Source organism: Quercus robur, chromosome 9, assembly GCF_932294415.1.
Source record: "Quercus robur chromosome 9, dhQueRobu3.1, whole genome shotgun sequence".
Classification (NCBI taxonomy): domain Eukaryota; kingdom Viridiplantae; phylum Streptophyta; class Magnoliopsida; order Fagales; family Fagaceae; genus Quercus; species Quercus robur.
Window position 1 is genome coordinate 30,785,975 of NC_065542.1, and position 20,961 is coordinate 30,806,935.

Here is a 20,961-nt window from a genome sequence, read left to right on the forward strand (position 1 = left end):
AATCTCATTTTGATTGAATGTCACGTGTTGCCAAAAATGCCCCCATAAATTTTCCCAATTTCGATTCATGCCCGCTGATGATGTCTAAATCGTCAGTCTCGTAGGTTAGTCCAAATGAAGCCAAATCTTCGTCACTATCTCTGCAAATGTGGGATAATGGCTCCCTTAAGATGGTCACCGATGTGGTGCTTGCCACCACGCCTCCGATGCCAAAGTCAATATATAGAAGTTTTTAGAGAATAATAAGAGAGTATTGAATATCAAAGTATCTATGAATACTTTTGGGTGAGTCTATGTACCTGGTTTGTCTCTGATCAGTGTGTATATATACAGCTTCATGGTTCCTAGCCATTGGGGGCCTTAATTGTGTCTTTAGTGCCCTTTTTTAATGCCTCAGGGCTTATGAATATGGGTTTTGATAAGGCTCCAATGGTCTATCAATCATTTGGTAACTGTCCAAGGCATTGAAGGCTCTTATTAATGGCTCTCCTGTGTTCGTCCATGTCATGTCAAGGTGGACTAGTACATTTGATGGGATCGTCCATGGGAGTTGAGTTCGTCAGTCCCATCAGCTGCCCCCTAGGCTCTATGGTCGTCATTACGTGTATTGACAATCACCAAAGGGCGAAAGGTTTTTTTTTTTTTTTCCCCAGTTTTCTGTGCTTAGATTTTTAAACTTCCTTTCTCCTCTTTCTTTCTCACTTCTCATTTTCTTTTTGCTCCTATTGCTATTCTGCACTTCTGAGCTACTATTTTTGTTGCGAGTTTCTGCGTTTTGCTTTCTATGCTTCGCTCTTTTCGGGTTGCGCTTTTGAGGTACGACCTCTTCCTCCCTTGACTGGTTTTTCATAAAGTAGATAACTTTGTAGAGATTTCTAATTTTTCTCTTTTTTCCTTTTCCTTTTCTATGCTTCTGGTATTTCTAGGATTTTGCCCTTCTTCTCTTTTTTGAGTTCCATGCTTAGTAGCTCTAAGGTCAGGGCGCTTTATCCCCCTGTTTCTTTCCTTTTTGCACGTTTAGGTACTACTTTGGGAATTTCTTGTAATTTATGCCCTGTAGTTGAGGACTTTATAGGTGGGGACAAAAGCTTAGGCTTAGTAATAGCTGATTTGTTCCCTTTGTTTTGTCAATCCATTAGTTGGTTTGAGAATCTAGTGGGTGACAAAAGGGCCATGTCGGAGGTTAGGTCTAGTGAATTGGAGACGGGGTTGTCATCTAGTGACAACCTTGTGAGGGAGGATATCGTTGTCTTTACACCAAGGGTAGCTAGGGCTTTCTCCACTTTAGACAAGGAGTGTGGTTTGGATGCTAAGACCCTTTCTTGTTTTAGGGATCGATTTCAATTTCCAGAGAGGGTTTGGATCCATCTTCCTCGCCAAGAGGAACGAGCTTGCCACTTTTCTCCAGGAGAGGTCTGCTTTTATGAAGCCACCTTTCTAAGCGAGCTAAGGTTCCCCGTCCATCCCTTCGTGATAGAGCTTCTAAATCACTTCAATATTGCTCCTGGGCAACTTATGCCTTATTCGTGGAGGATCGTAATTAGTTGTATGGAGATCTGGTTAGAGTCCATGGAGGGAGATATGATTAGGGTGGACAAGTTTGCTTATCTGTACCATCTGAAGGAGTCCAAAGAATATGGGTACTATGAGTTTGTGCCCTAAGACAGGAAGGCTAGGATCGTCACTAACCTGCCTTCATCCTTCAGATACTGGAAGTCTCGGTTCTTCTTCATGTTTGAGGATGATTGGGAGACCCTTCCAGACGAGGTTTGGGGCAACGTCCCTAGATTGCTCCGTCGGTGGAGAGTCTCGAGTTTAGGAGTGTCATTTCTTTACACATCCTTTTGTACCTATATGTTCGTCACTATTATCTTTTATCGTCACTAATTTTCCTATCCATTGTGTGTAGTTACAAAGCACCCAAGGCTTAAAAGTAGATACAAGGGCCGTGTGGAGGCTGCAGTAAAGCACACAAAGACTATAGACAATTTTGACGATGTTGTGGAACCGAGGACTCTTACCCGTCATTATCTAGGTCCAGAACCCTCCGCCTTCGTTCTTCGAGCAATAGCTATTGAAGAGAAGAGTAAGTGTCATTTCATCTCGTTATCTCTCCTTTTTTTTTTCTAAGTGTTTTCCTTCTTTTCTTTTGCAAAGATGGCAACAAAATTTAATCAGGAAATGTACACAAGGATGAGGGGGAAGAAGAACGAGCCTCTCTCTACTCTCGGGAAGAGGGGGGTTCATGTTATGGATCAGGGGCTCCCTGCTATCCCTATAGCCAACATTCTTACACCAACAAGGACGGCTTCTCCGGCTACTTTGGTGGAGGAGATCACACCGTTGAAGAAAAAGCCCCAGGCAGACAAGGGGAAATAGAAGGCCTTCTCGCGATTGTCCAACATTTGGGATGATGCCAACCTTGCATGGACGAGGGCACATGATGTCTTTTTTGCTGATGATATTAAATCTTTTTCCGAGGTGCCACTTGACGAGATGGTGGGTCGACACGTCCACAAGCTCGTCCAGGTAATAAGTTCGCCCAGCTTGTCCTTTTTTTTTTTTTTTTTTTTTTTTTTTTTTTACGCCTGACCTTCTCCTTCAGGTTCTGGGGGAAACTATCCATATCACCTCGGAATATCTGAGCCAAAAGGCTAGGATTTCTTCTACAAAGGCCAAGGCCAAAGGTCTGGAGGCGGAGATTTCAAAGCTGAAGAAGGACCTAATTGTTGCTATGGACGAAGCTAATATTGCAAAGGAAAAGGCCAAGGTTCTGTTAGATGACTTAAGAGTGGAGAAGCAACTAACCCTTGAGAAGGACAAGTAGCTCTAGGCTGTGAAGGAGTGGGTGAAGACGGTGGCAGCTAAGTCCGTCGAGGCCTTCCAACAGACTAAAAAGTACAACACCGTGATCTTCAGCTGGTACTATAAAGGTTTCGAGCTCTTGTGCCATTTTCTTGTCAAGCACCTTACTAGTGTAGACCTAGAGGAACTAGACCTCGAGGTTGTAGATAAAGAAATGGTTGCAAACGAGGTTGCCCAATCATCTTAAGCTGTCCCAGAAACAGTTGCTACTCTTCAAGATGATACCCCAAATGCTGATGCTGATGGACGAAAGGCTACAAGCTAGACCTACATACACTTGTTTATTTATATACATATATTTTTACACTTTTATTTTTCTTGTGGATGCCCAATATTTCTTGCCCAGTACTCTTAGGTCTTTACTTTCATATGCTGGAACAATGTTGGTTGCCCAGGATTTCTTGGGCTTTTAATTATATTGACTATTTTATGTTTTACCTGCTTTATTGTGCTTGATGTGCTTTTTATCCATGTCTATTTACTTGGTTGCTTGTTTGCCCATAGCTTGAACTGTAAATGACTTGTACCTTTTGTTAGTATCTTAAGTCCGTCCGAGTGTACTATCACCTGGCCAATTTAGCCAATCCAATCTTTGGCTGCTCTACACCCATTTGAGGGGTTTTGCCATTTTAGAATCATCAATAACTTACATCTGTCAAAGCGGAATCTTGTTACTTAGACAAACTTTTGATTGACTTTCACCCATTTATAAGATCTCGTCATTTTAGTTTTGTCAGTAACATACATCCATCAAAGTGGAATCTTGTTACTTGGCCAATTTTTGTGACTTACACCCATTGAAGGGATCTTGTCATGTTGGCCTCGTCAGTAACTTACATTCGTCTAAGCGGAATCTTGTTACTTTGCCAATTTTTATGACTTACGCCCATTGAAGGGATCTTGTCATATTGGTTTTGTCAGTAACTTACATCCGTCAAAGCGGAATCTTGTTACTGGGCCAATTTTTGTGACTTACACCCATTGAAAGGATCTTGTCTCATTGGCTTCATCAATAACTTACATCCATCTAAGCGGAATTTTGTTACTTAGCCAATTTTTGGCTTTTAGGTCATTAGGTTGGCTTGCATTAGCTGAATAGTTCTTTTATTGCTTTTAGACATGAATACAATTGTCTGTTACATTTATTAGTGGTACTTCTTCAAATGCTCAATGTTCCATGGTCATGGCAGCCTCTACCCGTCTAAGGTCTCGAGGTGATAACTGTCTTGTTTAAAGTAGTGGACGACCCGGTAGGGTCCTTCCTAGGTTGGGAAAAGTTTTCCTTGGGCAAGGTCTTTGGTTACTAGGGTGATTTTGCAAGGGACAAGGTCACCTATGTCAAGTCATCATTCTATGAGAAGCTCCGTCTGATACTTCATCATTTTATGAGAAGCTCCGTCTCTGACCTCGTCCAAACAATCCAGGTTGACCCTCAGTCTTTTGTCATTGCTTTCCTCGTGGAACATCTCCCTTCTGAAGCTGGTGACTCCTACTTTGATCGGGATTACTGCCTCGGTGCCATAAGTGAGTCTAAAGGGGGTTTCTCTTGTCGGGGTTCTTACTATAGTCCTGTAAGCCCACAAGACATTGGATAATTCCTCCGGCCATGCTCCCTTAGCATCGTCCAACTTGGCTTTAATGATCTTGAGTAGTGTTCAATTTGTCACCTTCGTCTGTCCGTTCGTTTGTGGGTGTCCTAAGGACGAGTACTGGTTCTTGATCCCTAGATTTGAACAAAAATCTTTGAAGCCTTGACTATTGAACTGCCGCCCATTATCTGATATGATTGTTCGTGGAATCTCGAATCTGCATATTATGTTCTTCCATATGAAGCTCTAAACTTTTGCTTCGGTAATGGTTGATAGTGCCTCTACTTCGACCTATTTTGTGAAGTAGTCAATAGCGACTAGTAGAAACTTTACTTGCCTTTTACCTCGGGGCAATGGGCTGATGATATCAATTCCCCATTGTGCAAATGGCCATGGGGAAGCTATTGTCATCAGTCTCTCAGCTGGAAGGCGCTGGACGTTCCTGAACCTCTGGCATTTGTTGCATTTCTTCACTAGCTCCCTTGCATCCACCTACAAAGTAGGTCAAAAGTAACCTGTTCTGATAACTTTGCTTACCAGGGATCTAGGGTCTGCATGATCTCTACAAACCCCTTCACGGATCTCTTCCAGAATATACTTGCATCCTCTTCATCGATGCACTTCAAGTAGGGCATGGAGAAGCCTCTTTTGTACAGGGAGCTGTTCAGGATCGTGAACCTAGCTACTCTCTTTCTGTCCCTCCTAGCCTCATTGATGTCCTGCGGAAGGTGTCTGTAACACCCCGACCCAATTTTTATAATTAAACTATGTGTTTAAGTGGTTAAGTATTACTAATATTTTAAGCCACTTACAAAAATTTAATATAAGAGTATTTAATAAACATATTATTTTATAATGTCATTGAATAAGAATCTTAAAGATTATAAATAATTGAAATGATTATTTGTATTATAAATATATACTTAACATGTACAAAACTATATTAAGTGGTTAAGTTATGAGATATATAGATATATATATATATATATATATATAGTTGTGGTGTTTTAACTATGTATGATGCATGAGATATTATGGTTGTAATTTCACTTACACATGCAACCAATGGAAATCCAACACATCATGCCCAAGTACCATGTAATGAACAAACTCCACCTCATCTCTTCTTGACCTTCTCAAAGAAAAGAGAAGACTCAAAAAAGCTCTCACTCTCCCTCCCTCAAATCCACGGATCATATATCAAAAGGAAGATAAGTCTTCATATTATCTCTTCTTTGAGTCCACACTTTGAAAGAAAGACAAGACTCCATCCTAATTCTTCTTTTATGCTCTCTCAAAGTAATTAGAACATATATCCTCTTTTAATGTAATGGATATAACTTTATAAAGGTAAGGATATATATATATATATATATATATATATATATGTACATGCAAAGTGATATTATTCTTTGTAGGAAAGTGTAAGTGTGAATGCAAAGAAAAAGAAAGGTTGAAAAAGTGGGTGGTGAGATTTTTCCTTAGCATCACACGTATTCCACCCAAGTTCACTCTCTTTATCTGATTTTGCTGCCCCAAAAGTCTTCTCTCTTGCCTTATTTTCTTGGCTGCACCAGACAGAAATTCCAGCCCCTCTTTCCCTACTCTTTTCCTTGTTCTTTGTTTCTTTCTTCCCGCCTTCTTACATGGCAGCCCTCCCTCTCTCACCAAAGCAAAATATCTCTCTCTAAAGAAGAAATTAAAGAGTTAATACTAAAATTTCAGCTTCAAATTGTTGGGGGTAAGTAATCAAAACTTCATTTGTTTATTTCTACCTCTTTAACCTCTATCCTGATTTTATAGGCTGAATTATGATTCTGTTTTAGTGATTTGAAGGTTTGATGATATTATGGTTTATTTAATGTTTAATAACATATTTTAGTATGTTAATTATAGGTATAAAAATACCCAAATGAAATTAAGGCCTATTGCTATTTGTTGATGATTTTATAAGAATATGTACTGAAGCTGTCACTGTGACAGATTCTGTGTTCATACATGTTAAATTATGTATTAAATTGTATATAGTGAATTTGGATGCTAGGGATAATTCCTATGAAACCTAAGACACTTTTGGTTGTTATTGAATTGGTCTCACAGAATTTGGATTAATATAAAAATAATGGTTTAATTTATAAATTACATGAAATTCTGTCAGGACAGATTTGAGTATGCTGTCTTGTGTGATTTTTAGTAAATTATGGGTTTATGCTTTGACTCTGTAATTTTTATGGTTTATAATGAACATACAGGGGATTAGCTATATAAAATTTCATGACAAGTGGATGTGTTTGGACAGCTCGTTTGTATTTTACAAATGGGGCATATGCTGCTGGAATAGAACAGTGAACAGTATGGGACATGCCTAACTTTGAGGATTTAATTCTAAAGTTAGGGTGAATTTTTTGAGCTATAATTAAATATGCTCATCCTTTGGTATGTTAGAATCATATATAAATTTTATGAATTGGTTTCTCTATGATTTAGTACATCATGTTGTCTGATGAATGCATTTTGTGTTTATGGGAACCTCTTTGAGGTGGGATTAGGACTTCCTTGATTCTAAGAGATAGGCTTTGAGATGAATGTGAAGTTTATGATAAGGAATTATGGATAGTAATAAGCTTTGATATTTGGTTTAGGTGTTACCAGTTTCCCAGGTTTAAGTTCCTTCGACTTTAGGCTCTCGGTTCCTCTGCTTTCAGGTAAGGGATAAGTTATATGGGCATTTGGTAAGTCATGAGGTTATTTTAAAGTATATTATGCATTAAAATGTTTTTGATTAGAGATATGGCATGTAATCATTATTCTGACAAAGATATGTTCGTGAGCTTTCGAAAAACTTAAGTATATGATTTAAGCATATTAATGCTATTACTGATTTCACGAACATGATGTTTAAAGAAAAGAATGGAAATGTTATTATCATGAAATGTCATGCAAAACAAGAAATTTCAGTATGATGTAAAGTATAAAATGTTTTCGGGTTATGTCCTCTGGTGATCTGAACTCTGCTCGTAGGGGTTAATTACTAGCTTTCCATGGAAAACGTTATATGATTGGCCATTAAGTGGGACTGGCTCTGCTGTACCCGCCCCTTGTTGGTTACAGCCAACTTGTGGGGGAAGCCAACCTACCCCCATGGTTGGAAGATATGTATTATGATGTAATCCCAGGAATACCTGGCATTGTGGGGAATGCTGGATGCCTAGCACCGTGGTGCTAAAAGCCTTTCAAATAAGTACAGACTTATCAAATATGGGCTAACCAATAAGTTATTTATGAACAGCTATATTATGTTATTAATCATGAGAGAATGATTTTGTTAAATGCATTGTGAAAAGTTAAAAACTCTCATGAAAATAAGAAGTTTCTGATGAAAAGAAAGCTGTTCATTAAAGATAAAAGTTTCTGAAGTTCTGTTGTGCTATAAAGATAAAGTTTCTGATAAAAGTACAAGTTTATGTTTGGAAGTTATCAGATATTTGTTTTTATGAAACATTAAGTTTTATGACCATGAAAGTTATAGTATTCTATGAGAAGAAATTTATAAAGAAAAGTTCTCTTATTAGTCAAGATATTTCTAGTTTAATACAAAGTTGCCGATTATCTGATTTAAGTTAAAATAATTATTTTGTAATGAGAATATATATATATATATATATGGCGACTTTGTAGGAAATGAAAGAAGTTTAATCTGAAAGGTTTGGTAATGTTAACCTAATAAGAAAAAGGAGAACAATTGTTTTCTATGAAGAGCGTATAAGTTATCATTATGAATAGTATTAAATACTATGCATGAAAAGATGTTCTCCTATTCAAATATTCATAGAATGAAATGATTTGATTTACATGTATCCTTATTGAATTCTCATATATCTTACCTTTACTGAGCTGTGTAGCTCACCCCTTCTACTCTTTCAGTTAGCAGGTTTTATTTTGGAGTAGAGGGAGCCTTAGTCGAGTTTGGAAGGAGCTGGTTTAGTTTTATATGTATAGATCCTAAATTAGCAATATGATGTTTAGATCTGTAGCATTGTTTATTTTAGGATCTAATGAAAATGTATACCTATAAGTATTAAGAGATGTATTATGTGAAAGTGTGGAACTTAAATGATTGGTGGATTATGTTATTCTTTGGAGTACAATGTAGATGCTCTGAATGTCAAGTGAAAGGTTATATAATTTAAGTAAAGAAACAAGGATTGAAAAGAAAGAAGAAAGCTTTTGGTAAAAGCTTTGTAAAAGTTAAGTTGGTTCTTGTTAATATCAGGTTTAGGCTTGATATTAGCATGCCGGTCATGGTCACAAATCCAGGTATCGGGTTTGGGGCGTGATAGTGTCCGTCTTGGAGGAAGGATAGGATCGAGGTCATCCAGCTACTTGTGCTCTGGATGGCGAATGTAGAGACTTCTTCAATGCTGGGATGTTTCTAAACTTCCATCTCTATGCCCATGCTTGTTGACCTTTCTTCTAATGATGCTTGCTTCGTGATCTCATCTGCTATCATGTTCTGGCTTCTAGGAATCTGCACGAACTCCACCCTATCAAACTCCTGTATTAAGTACTTCGTCAGCCTGAGATATTTTTGCATTCTTTCCTCCTTTGCTTCATATTCCTCTTTTATTTTCCCTACTACCAGTTTAGAGTCACTCTAGAGGAGTAAGTTTTTGGCTCCTAATGCTTTTGCAACCTTTAGCCCCATCAGTATTCCTTCATACTCAGCTTAATTATTGGTGGCCGGGAACTTTAGTTGAACTTCGTATTTAAGCATTTCTCCTTCTGGGGTGATGATGACGACCCCTACTCCTCCCCTTTTTTGGGCTAACGAATCATCAGTTGATATTAGCATGCCGGTCATGGTCACAAATCCAGGTATCGGGTTTGGGGCATGATAGTGTCCGTCTTGGAGGAAGGATAGGATCGAGGTCATCCAGCTACTTGTGCTCTGGATGGCGAATGTAGAGACTTCTTCAATGCTGGGATGTTTCTGAACTTCCATCTCTATGCCCATGCTTGTTGACCTTTCTTCTAATGATGCTTGCTTCGTGATCTCATCTGCTATCATGTTCTGGCTTCTAGGAATCTGCACGAACTCCACCCTATCAAACTCCTGTATTAAGTACTTCGTCAGCCTGAGATATTTTTGCATTCTTTTCTCCTTTGCTTCATATTCCTCTTTTATTTTCCCTACTACCAGTTTAGAGTCACTCTAGAGGAGTAAGTTTTTGGCTCCTAATGCTTTTGCAACCCTTAGCCCCATCAGTATTCCTTCATACTCAGCTTAATTATTGGTGGCCGGGAACTTTAGCTGAACTTCGTATTTAAGCATTTCTCCTTCTGGGGTGATGATGACGACCCCTACTCCCCTTTTTTGGGCTGACGAATCATCAGTTTGTACCGTCCATCTTTCCGTTTCGTTGAGTGCGTTGTCCTCGTCCGGGATGGTGAGCTTGGCGATGAAGTCTGCTAACGCCTACGCTTTAATAGCTATCCTAGGGTGGTACTCAATGTTGAACTAGCTAAGCTCGATCGCCCACTGGACCATTCTCCTTGCTACCTCAGGCTTGTTCATAGACTTCTTGATGGGTTGGTCCATCATCACCAAGATGGGGTTAACTTGAAAATAAGGTCGCAATTTGCGCAACGCTACTATTAATGCGAATGCGATCTTCTCGATTCTTGGGTACTTGGCTTCTGCCCCTTGTAAAGCTTGACTGACGTAGTAAACTGGGAGTTGTTTCTTGTCCTCTTCTCTAATCAAGGCTGCGCTTACAGCCATGGCTGATACTGCCAGATATAAATACAAATTTTCCCCTTCCTTGGATGGACTCAAGAGAGGTGGATGGCTCAAGTAGTGCTTAAGTTCTTGAAAAGCTACCTCACATTCATCAGTCCAAGTGAAAGCTTACTTCAATGTCTTGAAGAAGGGTAAGCATTTGTCCGTCGCTTTAGAGACGAACCTGTTAAGTGCCACTATCCTTCCTGTTAGCTTCTGGACTTCCTTGACGGTCTTAGGTGACTTCATGTCAAGTATGGCTCTCACCTTCTCTGAGTTTGCTTCTATCCCTCTTTGGGACACCATGAATCCCAAAAACTTTCCCGAGGCTACTCACAAAGCACACTTACTGGAGTCCAACTTCATCTGGTACTGCCTGAGTGTGTCGAACGTCTCTCTGAGATCATCCAAATGAACGAGCTCTTCCTTGCTCTTGACAAGCATGTCATCCACGTATACTTCCATGCTCCTTCCAATCTACTTGCTGAACATTTTATTCTCTAACCCCTAGTAGGTTGCTCCTGTATTTTTCAGCCCAAAAGGCATTACCTTATAGCAATAGAGCCTTTGGCTCATGAGGAAAGCAGTTTTCTCTTAGTCTTCCTCAGCCATCTTGATCTGATTGTACCCCTAGAATGCATCCATGAACATCAGTAGTTTATGCCCTGCTGTGGAATCCACCAACTAATCTATCCTTGGTAGGGGAAAGCTGTCCTTTAGGCAGGCTTTGTTTAGGTCCGTGAAGTCCATGCACATCCTCCACTTTCCGTTCGACTTTTTCATTAGGACGACATTGGCAAGTCAATCTGGGTAATAGACTTCTCAAATGAAACCTATTGATAATAGCTTGTTGGCCTCGTTGTAATTGCTTGATTCTGTTCTGGAGTGAAAACTCGTCGACTCTGCTAGACAGGCTTCTTCTCGGAGTCCATGTTTAGTTTATGTTGAATGACTTTTAGGGATATGCCTGGCATGTCCTCATGACTCCATGTAAAGACATCTAAGTTTTCTTTAAGGAACAAGACGAGCTTATTCTTCATGTCTGTACTCATAGTCGTCCCTACCCTGATGGTCTTTATTGACTCTCTGTCTACAAGCTCCATAGTTTCTAAGGCTTCCACCTTCTCCTCTTCTTTCTCCTTAATCATCCACATATGGCTTTCCTTGGCTGCTAATACTGCTTGGTAACATTCCCTAGCTAGTACTTGGTCTCCTTTTACTTCACCTACCCCGTTTTCTATTAGGAATTTCACCTTTAAGTAGTAGGTAGACGTGGCTGCCTTCCAGCGATTGAGTGTAGGCCTCCCAATGATCACATTGTATGAGGAGGGACAATCTACAATTAGGAAATCTAACTGACGGGTCAGTTGTCGTGGGTAAGACCTTACTGTGACTGTTAACGTCACTATGCCTTTAGGATACACCTGTCCCCACTAAGGAGAGGAGACTCAAAGGGGTGTAGCCTTCTTGGGTCTAGCTTCAATTGTTGAAAAGCGAAGTGGTAGATGATGTCCACGGAGCTACCATTATCCATGAGGATTCTCTTGATGTTAAATCCTTCTATCGTGAGCATTATGACCAAAGGGTCATCATGAAGTAAACTCCTCTAGCATCTGATTCAGAGAAAAGCATGTCCCTGTCCGTTCGTCTCTACTTCAAGGGGGTATTCTATGGACGCTGTTCACCTACATCTGGTATGATTTCTTGAGGGATCTAAACAACCCTCCAATGGATGGCCCACCTGTGATCGACTTTATCTCCCTGATCGCGCTTGGTGGACGTTGGGAGGTGTGGTCCTCGTCCCTTGGTGAGGCTTCACACTTGTCTTTGCTATCGTCTCTGGACCTACCAGGTTCCCCCTTCTTCACAAACCTTTGCAATTTCCCTCTTCGTATGAGCTCTTCTATCTACTCCTTTAGATCCTTGCAATCCTCTGTGTAGTGGCTGTGATCCTTGTAGAAACGGCAATACTTCTTCTTGTCACGCACATTAGGTGTCGAATGTAATGGCCTTGGCCATTTGAGGTAGTGCTCATCTTTAATCTACACCAAAATTTTGTCAACAGGCATAATTAAAAGAGTAAATTTTAATGTCCGAGGAGTTTTTTTTTGTCTTTCCTTTTACCCTGGTCATTGGTATAATGATCTGGGCACTCCATTTTTCATCCTCTCCAGTCGTCCTCTTTCCTTCCTTTCTCATTGGTCTTTTCTACATCCTTTATTGCAGCTAAAGCGTTCTCAGCGTTCATGTACTTCTGTGCCTTTAAGAGCATCTCTACCATCGTCTTTGGAGAATTCTTTACTAGTGAGACCATGAACTCTCTAGATTTCAACCCGACTTTAAAGGTTGTTAGTTACACCTTGTCATCAACTTCGTCAACCTCTAAAGTTTCCCTTGTGAAACACTTCACGTACGACCTCAAAGTTTCCTTCTCCTTGTCTGATGGTGAGTAAGTGGTCCGCGGGCCTCCTTGGACACTGTCCTCCGACAAAGTGTCGTAGAAAAGAACTGCTCAACTACTCAAAGCTGTCGATGGGTGATGTTGGTAATTTCATAAACCATTCCCTCCCAACTCCCTCAAGAGTGGTGGGTAAAGAGCGGCATAGTATTTCGTCCATGGGCTGTTGGAGGCCTAATGTTGTGTTAAAGGTGTTGAGGTGGTCCAAGGGGTCCTTGAGTCCGTCAAATGGTTCAAGCTGAGGCAGGCGAAACTTTCACAGCACTGGGCATTCCAGAACTACCGCCGTGAAAGGTGAATCCGTCATTCTAACCATTCTATCCAAGTTTCAATCTGTTTTCCCTTTAATGGCGCTCCTTAGCTCGTCCATCTCCTTTTTCATCTCCTAAAGAAGATCTAAGCTCGGTCCATCTAGAGTGACTGGTCCTTAACGGTCACTCCTTCTTTGGTTATCTCCCTCGTCTTCTTGATTGATCCTGGACCAGTTCTCCTCCTATTGGAGCCGTAGCCTCATCTCCTAGTTCTGTCTGGTAAGTTCTTCTATGCTAGCTGTAAGTGCCTGGATTTGTAGGGCTAGTGCTATAGAATCTTGGTTGGACTCCATTTGAATCTAGGAAGTGACTAGAACTACGCTTTCGAACCTAAGTGCGAAAATTTCGTCCCCACAAATGGCGCCAAACTGATGATGTCTAAATCATCAGTCTCGTAGGTTCGTCCAAATGAAGCCAAATCTTCGTCACTATGTCTACAAATGTGGGACAATGGCTCCCTTAAGATGGTCATCGGTGTGGTGCCTGCCACCACGCCTCTGATGCGAAAGTCAGTATATAGAAGTTTTTAGAGAATAATAAGAGAGTACTGAATATCAGAGTATCTATGAATACTTTTGGGTGAGTCTATGTACCTGGTTTGTCTTTGATCAGTGTGTATATATACAACTTCATGGTTCCTAGCCGTTGGGGGCCTTAATTGTGGCTTTAGTGCCCTTTTTGTAACACCTCAGGGCTCATGAATATGGGTTTTGATGAGGCTCCAACAATCTGCCAACTGTTTTGTAACTGTCCAAGGCATTGAAGTCTCTTATTAATGGCTCTCCTGTGTTCGTTCATGTCGTGTCAAGGTGGACGAGTACATTTGATGGGATCATCCAAGGGAGTTGAGTTTGTCAGTCCCATCACCCGCATTCAATCAGCAATAGCCAGCCGAATCACTAGCTATAAGCCGAAGTTGCTCTCAATATCTCATAAATCTCTTCGGCTCTTCCATCACCTTCAAACTAAAGGCCGACCTCGTCAACGAGTGTGACCCATCCATGATCCAACCCTTGGATTACACTTTGAAAGGCTCTTTACCTTTGCTCATTTTATAGTGTAATATACATTACATATACAATGACGAACTCTCAATTTCTCATATTAGCTGTCACATTTGATAAAAATTCTCCTGTTTGCACTATAAAAAATTATATCAAATTGGTCTTGACGTGAATGCCAAAATTAGTCTTATGATCAAGACTAAACTGTGTTCTTGAAAACAAAATGGAAACCACTCTAATATTGAGATTAAAATATCGAGACTAATGACAGGGTGATTTCTGATCAATAGGAGCATTAATAATTATAATTTGCATAAACCACGTGTAATCTTATAAGTTATAATTAACACCAGTAAATTAGAAATTACTAGTATATGGAATATGTGAATTACGGAGGCCTACCTCAAGTAGAGAAAGTAATAAAGTTTTTTTTTTTTTTTTTTTTTTTTTTTTTTTTTAGAAAGGAACATAATTCATTCAATCATAATAAAATCAAATCCTGATACAAGGCTTCCAAAGCTAGTAGGGGAGAATCCACCAACCAAAATAAATCAAAATGTAAGTGCCTAGCATGTTGAGCTAAAACATGTGCTACGTTATTGCCTCCCCTCCTAATCTTACTAGTTGAAGCCCACTGTAATCCCCATCAAATGGCGAATATCATCCACCACATTGCCAAGGAAGGAGTAGTTAGCCGCATCAGAAGAAATTGCTTGCATAACATTGGAATTATCTCCCTCTATCACTAGGCAAGTAAAACCAGCTTCCACAGCAAACTCTATTGATCGCCTACACGCAAGAAGCTCTGCCTCTTCACTTGTATCCACCTTCAGCCCAATAGCAGACATGCCAACCATGACCTCACCTTTATCATTCCTGATGATAGCGCCTATACCAAATTTCTCTAGCCCAGAAAAAATATGCCTAATTACAGGTGGATTTACTGTAATTTTTTCATACATTAAAATCTCAACAATTATTTTTAGGGTGAGGTCGAGGGTGGGTTAAGAATGATCATTTCTTCTAGGATAACCAAACTTGCAACAATTACTTTTCATAACCAAACTTGCTCTAGTGTATGTGAACTATGCGATACGTACCTCGAAGGACCAAAGTTAGCTTCTTCTTTTAATTTTTTTTAGGTTTTAACTTCAGCAATTGTATTATGAGTTGAACCTTCCCAAAATTATATTCATAATCACATAATTAACTCAATTTATTACAGATGTGTAAAACTTTGTATAATTCACGATCCACTACAACCAAAATATGTTGTTCATATGCAGTCTAATTTGAATTTCTAGCATTTTATCAAAAATAAATTTAATTTAAAATTTGACAGTCTGCAACACGCTTTGGTACTATTCCAAAGTGACCAAACACCTATGAAAGAAATTATAATATACAGAGAAATTATTGTGTAATCCCAATCAATGAGAAAAAGATAGATAATTAAAAAAGTTATGACATCATCTTACCTGCCATGTCAACCCAATAAATCTAACTCTTCTAATGTCCGTTAACCAGTAAAAGCCAATTCAATTTTTTTTTCTAAATTTTAGATTTGAATAGAGTAGACGGGTCATTAAAACTTTTGGGAATATAAAAACTCTTTCATTTTATGTTTTTTTCCAGTTTTACCTTTAAATTTGGCAATTGGCAAGTATATTTCCTGGATAAGTACTTTGCTCGTCCACCAGAACACCCAACCCCACCAACTCCGACGATGACCTCTCCTTCAGTTTCCGCTCATCCTCGCCCAAAATGTTTAGCCGCAAATCGCCCTATCCCTCTCTTCCTACTACAGCTGCCTCTCAAGCTCCCTCTTCATCTCGGCAGCCATCGCCAGGAATTTTAGGGACTAGTTATTTATTTATTTAGTCTTTCACTTGTTTCTGAGTACTGATGCTTTAATGGTCAAACCAAACCTTCTTTGCCCCGATTTGTTTCGTTTTGCTTTCTCCTTTCTGTTTAAGAAATTGTCTTTTTTTTTTTTGGCCTGGATGGAACTGTAAATATCTTTGACTGTTTAGTTCTTTTACCGATCTGTGGGTTTAAACATCTTAGGCACTGAACGTGTTTGTTAAAATGCTTCATAGAGTTTTAGTTATCTACTGAATGGGTGAACACTTCTCCATTGTTTTCTCTTTTTATTGTTCCCCTTTTCTTTTTTTTCTAGATGCAATTTTGAACTTTTTTTTGGTTTGGAAATGAAGGAGTTAAGTTTCATGCCTCTTTGAACTCATGTTCCTTTAAAACAGAAGTGTTAGGAATTTTGTTTTGCTTCTTACACAGTTTAATTTCAAGTAGAAGGTATGTTTAATAGGCCTAATTCTATGGTTACTATGGAACAACTTTTAAATCTTTTTGCTCAAGACATATAGTAAGCTTTGGATGGGTGGCTAATAGTGCTAGAAATGACTAGTGCTAGAAATGACTAGTGCTGAGAATACAAAGGATCCATTTGGATACACAGTTGAAAACTGAAAATTGAAAAATACTGTAACAAAATAATTTTTAAATATGTGAATAGTACCGTGGGATCCATTTTTAATGAAAAGGTTGTTGAAAAATGTAATTTGTGGGACCTATGAACAGTATACTAAAGCACTGTTCACATAAAAAAAGTCAAAAAGTTATGGCTGGAAAAAAAAAAAAAAATTTGAAACACACTCTAAATCAACTTGGGAATAAGAAGTTGCAATTCCAAAGACAGTTGCTACAATTTGAGTGTTATGAACTAGCATCTTGAAATTGTGAGCGAAAATGAATTTGAGTGTTAATTTTCTGGTACCATCTTTATTAATTTGTTTCCCTTTAAATAGCATATAGGACACGACATATGGGCAATCCAACTTATGATAAGCACCTAACTCATAACATAAACTTGATAACAACTAGCAAACAACCCAATCTTATCCTCTACACTTCAGAAAGTTTAGGAAACAAACTATTAATAATTTCTCTCTAACTAACTAATCCTTCTGGCTAAGGAGACCAACCAGCCTTCAATCTCAAACTTCATCACTTGTCCATCTCATCCAAAGCTGATAATTACAGCTCTTTCATGTTCAACTCACTATTCCTCATCCTTGGCCTGTTGCTCATCCTTATCTTCATCCTTGGAAAAAGTACATTAGATCACGCACAAGTTTGCTAATACAATATCAATTATTATTACTGTCAATCAGATTGACAAGCCTTTATACTATCAAATATTACCTTTGGTTGTGAGAATAAGATTTTGTTCATGGTAAGGATAAATTGAACTTCAAACCCAAAGAGAGATTTATGAATCAATTACCAAATATCAATATCCAAATGTGAGAAATCTATAATAGTTCAGAAATTTTAGAAATGGAGAAACAAAAAGCACTTGGAAGATTTCAATCAGAAATCCAATAATAGCATGCGTTTGATCAAATAACTAAATGAGATATCCCAAGATACAAGAGAAGAACCAAATGTATGCAAAATTTCTAGTTAGATTCACTTCGCACAACATAGTGGCCAAAATTATCACAGCACTCATAAACAAAGAATAAAACTTATCGCATGGTCAGAGCACTAATCTTGATCTAGAATGAAGCATTGCACCTCAGATCTAGCAACTAAAAGTACTTGCAAACCAAAATTAAATGTTTATGGCTAAATAATAGCACTCAAGAGTTCACATGATAACATGACCAAGAATGAGACTTGATGATTGAACTAAGCTTTTCTCATGGAAATAAACAAGTTTCATGAAGTCTATACCCAAATTCTTTAAAGATAAAAGTCTTTTCATTGGGGCATTTTCTCAAACGCGTAGAGGACAATGATGGGATGAATGAACATAGGTTGTGATATCAATTGGCCTTAAACCACTGTATACCCAAAACAAAAATCATTCAAGATACACTATTCCTTCAAAGATTAACCATAATTATGAAAGAGATCAACAGGGGTATCAAAGGAAACCCCAAAAAAAAAAATTAATAATCAAGAACATCTATGGCAGAAAATTTCAAGGGCTAAGAAATACGGGAATTTCAACTTACAAAAAGGAAGGGAAAGAAGACTCAGGATTTTTCATTGCTTGAAACTTGAAGCAAGCATTATCATCCTTTGATAGAAGGACAACATACCTCTCACTCTCGGGTCTAAAAATTTGGATTACCCATCAAAGCATTTGTATTATTTTATATCCAGGATGAGGAAGCGAGGGATTTACGATGGAGGAAACATGGAGAAGATGAGAGGGGCAGTGCTGAGGTTGCTGTTGCTGGCAAGTGGGAAGTTGGAGACAATTTTGGCTGAAATACATTTTGTTTGGTGTTGGGAAAAATGACTCATTATTGATTATCCCATGAGAGAAGTATTGTGAATCTGTGATATTGCATAAAACAAATTTTGAAAAGAAGTTTTCAGATGCCAAAATTTCAATACCCACCCATTTATTACTTCTCAATTTTGAATTTTTTCTTTTTTTTTGGTTAAAAATTTTGAATTTGACCTTAAAATGAAAATTTGAAAACACTCACAGAACTGACGGAATTAAGGGGACGTTAGATTAAGCCAGACATGGTGGGTGAGGTGGCAAGTAATATGATGTCATCAATTTTTAACAATCTGTCTTCTTCTCATTGGGTGGGACTACACGATGATTTCCCTAATAAACAGTGCCCATCAAAGTTGATAGGAACACAACATTTTTTCTATGCAAAAAAATCAAAGTTTTATTTTATTTTTGAAGGTAATCAAAGTTATTAATAATAATATATCTAAGTCTTTCAAATAAATCTATAAAACATGAGGATTTATAACTTTGAAAATTTTCATGGATTAGTGATTTTTTTTTTTTTTTTTGAGAATACTAAATATTATTAATACACACACGGACAGGGAGAAGGGAGAAGGTTTTTTAAAAAATTTACAGTGGTGTATATCCAAAAGGGCCTAACTCTTAAATATATATCACAGGCTTTAAACTTCTTTAAGGCTTCAAAAAAAAAAAAAAAAAAAAAAAAACTGATTGATACTTACTCTATTTAATAAACAGAAGTGAAGGGATTGAGTACTTATATATTTGTGCTATAAATATATTACATAAGTGCCCGTTTGTTTCGGCTTTTTGAGCCCAAAAAGCGCGTTTTGAAAAAAGCTCAACCAACTTTTGCGTTTGGTAAACTCAAAACGCAACTTTTTTTTATAAAAGTTGCGTTTTGAGCATTGAGAAAAAACTGAGAACAAACGCAGAAGGGATTATGGACCCTCAGGGGTCCATAAATGAAAACGCGCTATGCGCGTTTTGTATATTACCGTTGCAAACCCGAAAAATACCGAAATACCCATCAGTTCTCTCACGCCCTCATCTCTCATCTGTGTCTTTTTTCTTCGTCTTCTTCCTCTTCGTCTTCCTCTGCTTCTTCACCGGTCTACCCCCACAATCAACAAAACCCATTTCAACCTTTGATATTCCGAACACAGAATCAACAAAACCAAACCAAAAATAACTCAAAATCAACACAAAAACAACTTAAAATCAACTCAAATCCGGAAAACCCATCCCAAACCCAACTCAAAATCAACCCAAAATCCATAGAAAAAAAAAAACCCAAAATCCCAAAATCCTTATGTTTCAATCATCTTCATCTTCATCTTCATCATCATCATCATCTTCTTCTCTGGAGTGTGAAAAAAAAAAAAGAATAAAGGATGAGTTCTGGCGTTGGTTCCGATGGTTCTAATGTGTTCCGATTTGAAGTGCTAAGAGGAAAAAAAAAAGAAAAAAAAAAGAAGAAGAAGCAGAGCTGTGTTCTGGACCGAAGTGCTAAGAGGCAAAAAAAAAGAAAAAGAAAAGAAAGAGAGCTGGGAATGTTCTGGACTGAAGATGGTAGAGGAAAGAAGGAAAAAGGAAAAGAAAAGAGTGTGGTTACGTGGGTGGATGAGAAAAAAAGAGGAGAAAAAAAAAAGAAAAAAAAAAGGAAGTAGAGCCACGTGTGTGGAGAGAAAAAAAAGGGAGAAAAAAATTGTATCATAATATTTTCACAATATTTTTACAATAAATTTTAAGGTAGGCTATTATTAGCTAATATTGGTGAGAAAAAAATAATTTTTTTAGAAAGAGAAAAAAATAATTTTAATAGTTTGTTAAAATTAAAATTACTGTCAATTTTTATTACAATATTTTTACAATACTTTCACAATAAATCTTAAGTGGTAGGTTATTATTAGCTAATATTGGTAAGAAAAAAATAATTTTTTTAGAAAGAGAAAAATTGATTTAAGTATGATGAAGTAATTGATTTAAGTATGAAACAAACTCACATAAAAAAAAGTATGAAATAAATTCTCTTATATATACATTGTCATTTTTTGTCATTTATCCCTCAAAAAGCCACTTTTAGAAGTACTAGCCAAACACTCAGCTTTTTCATTATGCACTTTTTAACAGCTTTTACCAAACACTCAGTTTTTTGAAACTCCACTTTTTCATTATGCACTTTTACAAAACTCCATTTTTTTATTATGCACTTTTTCAAAAAGCTGAACCAAACTCACCCTAAGTAAGCTATGAAATAAACTCTATTTAACCGCTCAAATGCTCTAACTGTCTAGTAACTGGCTTGCACGCTTCTTCTTCTTTAATTGACTTTGTAACCTCTGTGCATTTAGCTGATAAAATTTAGCCTAATACTTATTCTCGATTGTCTAAATTTAATTACATCAACAAGTAACTCAAAATTCTCGAATGAATTCTAAAATTTTCCACGAAAGCCTAAGTAACAACCTGCTCTAGGGTTTTTGAATGAGAACCAAGGTTTATTTATTTTTGGGAAGGAGGAGGGGGGGGGGGGTTTCCCAAAATTATAATCTTACTCTCGTAATTAACACAATCAAAGATGTGTACTTTTGTATAATTCACAATACCTAAGGGCAAAAATATCATCTTAAAATTCTAACTCAAATAGGT

The 20,961-nt window shown here is 37.9% G+C and overlaps 2 long non-coding RNA genes across 2 annotated transcripts; one reads left to right on the plus strand and one right to left on the minus strand.

Moving 5' to 3' along the window:
• The first annotated feature begins 5,728 nt into the window (after positions 1-5,728).
• LOC126700544 (uncharacterized) lies at positions 5,729-8,436 on the plus strand. The gene is made up of 2 exons (XR_007647220.1): positions 5,729-6,195; positions 7,097-8,436. It is a non-coding gene; the product is annotated as an uncharacterized LOC126700544 (long non-coding RNA).
• Positions 8,437-16,777: 8,341 nt separating this feature from the next.
• LOC126700546 (uncharacterized) lies at positions 16,778-18,391 on the minus strand. Its single transcript, XR_007647224.1, has 2 exons — positions 18,047-18,391; positions 16,778-17,127 (listed from the first exon to the last, which is right to left on the minus strand). It is a non-coding gene; the product is annotated as an uncharacterized LOC126700546 (long non-coding RNA).
• Positions 18,392-20,961: the final 2,570 nt, after the last annotated feature.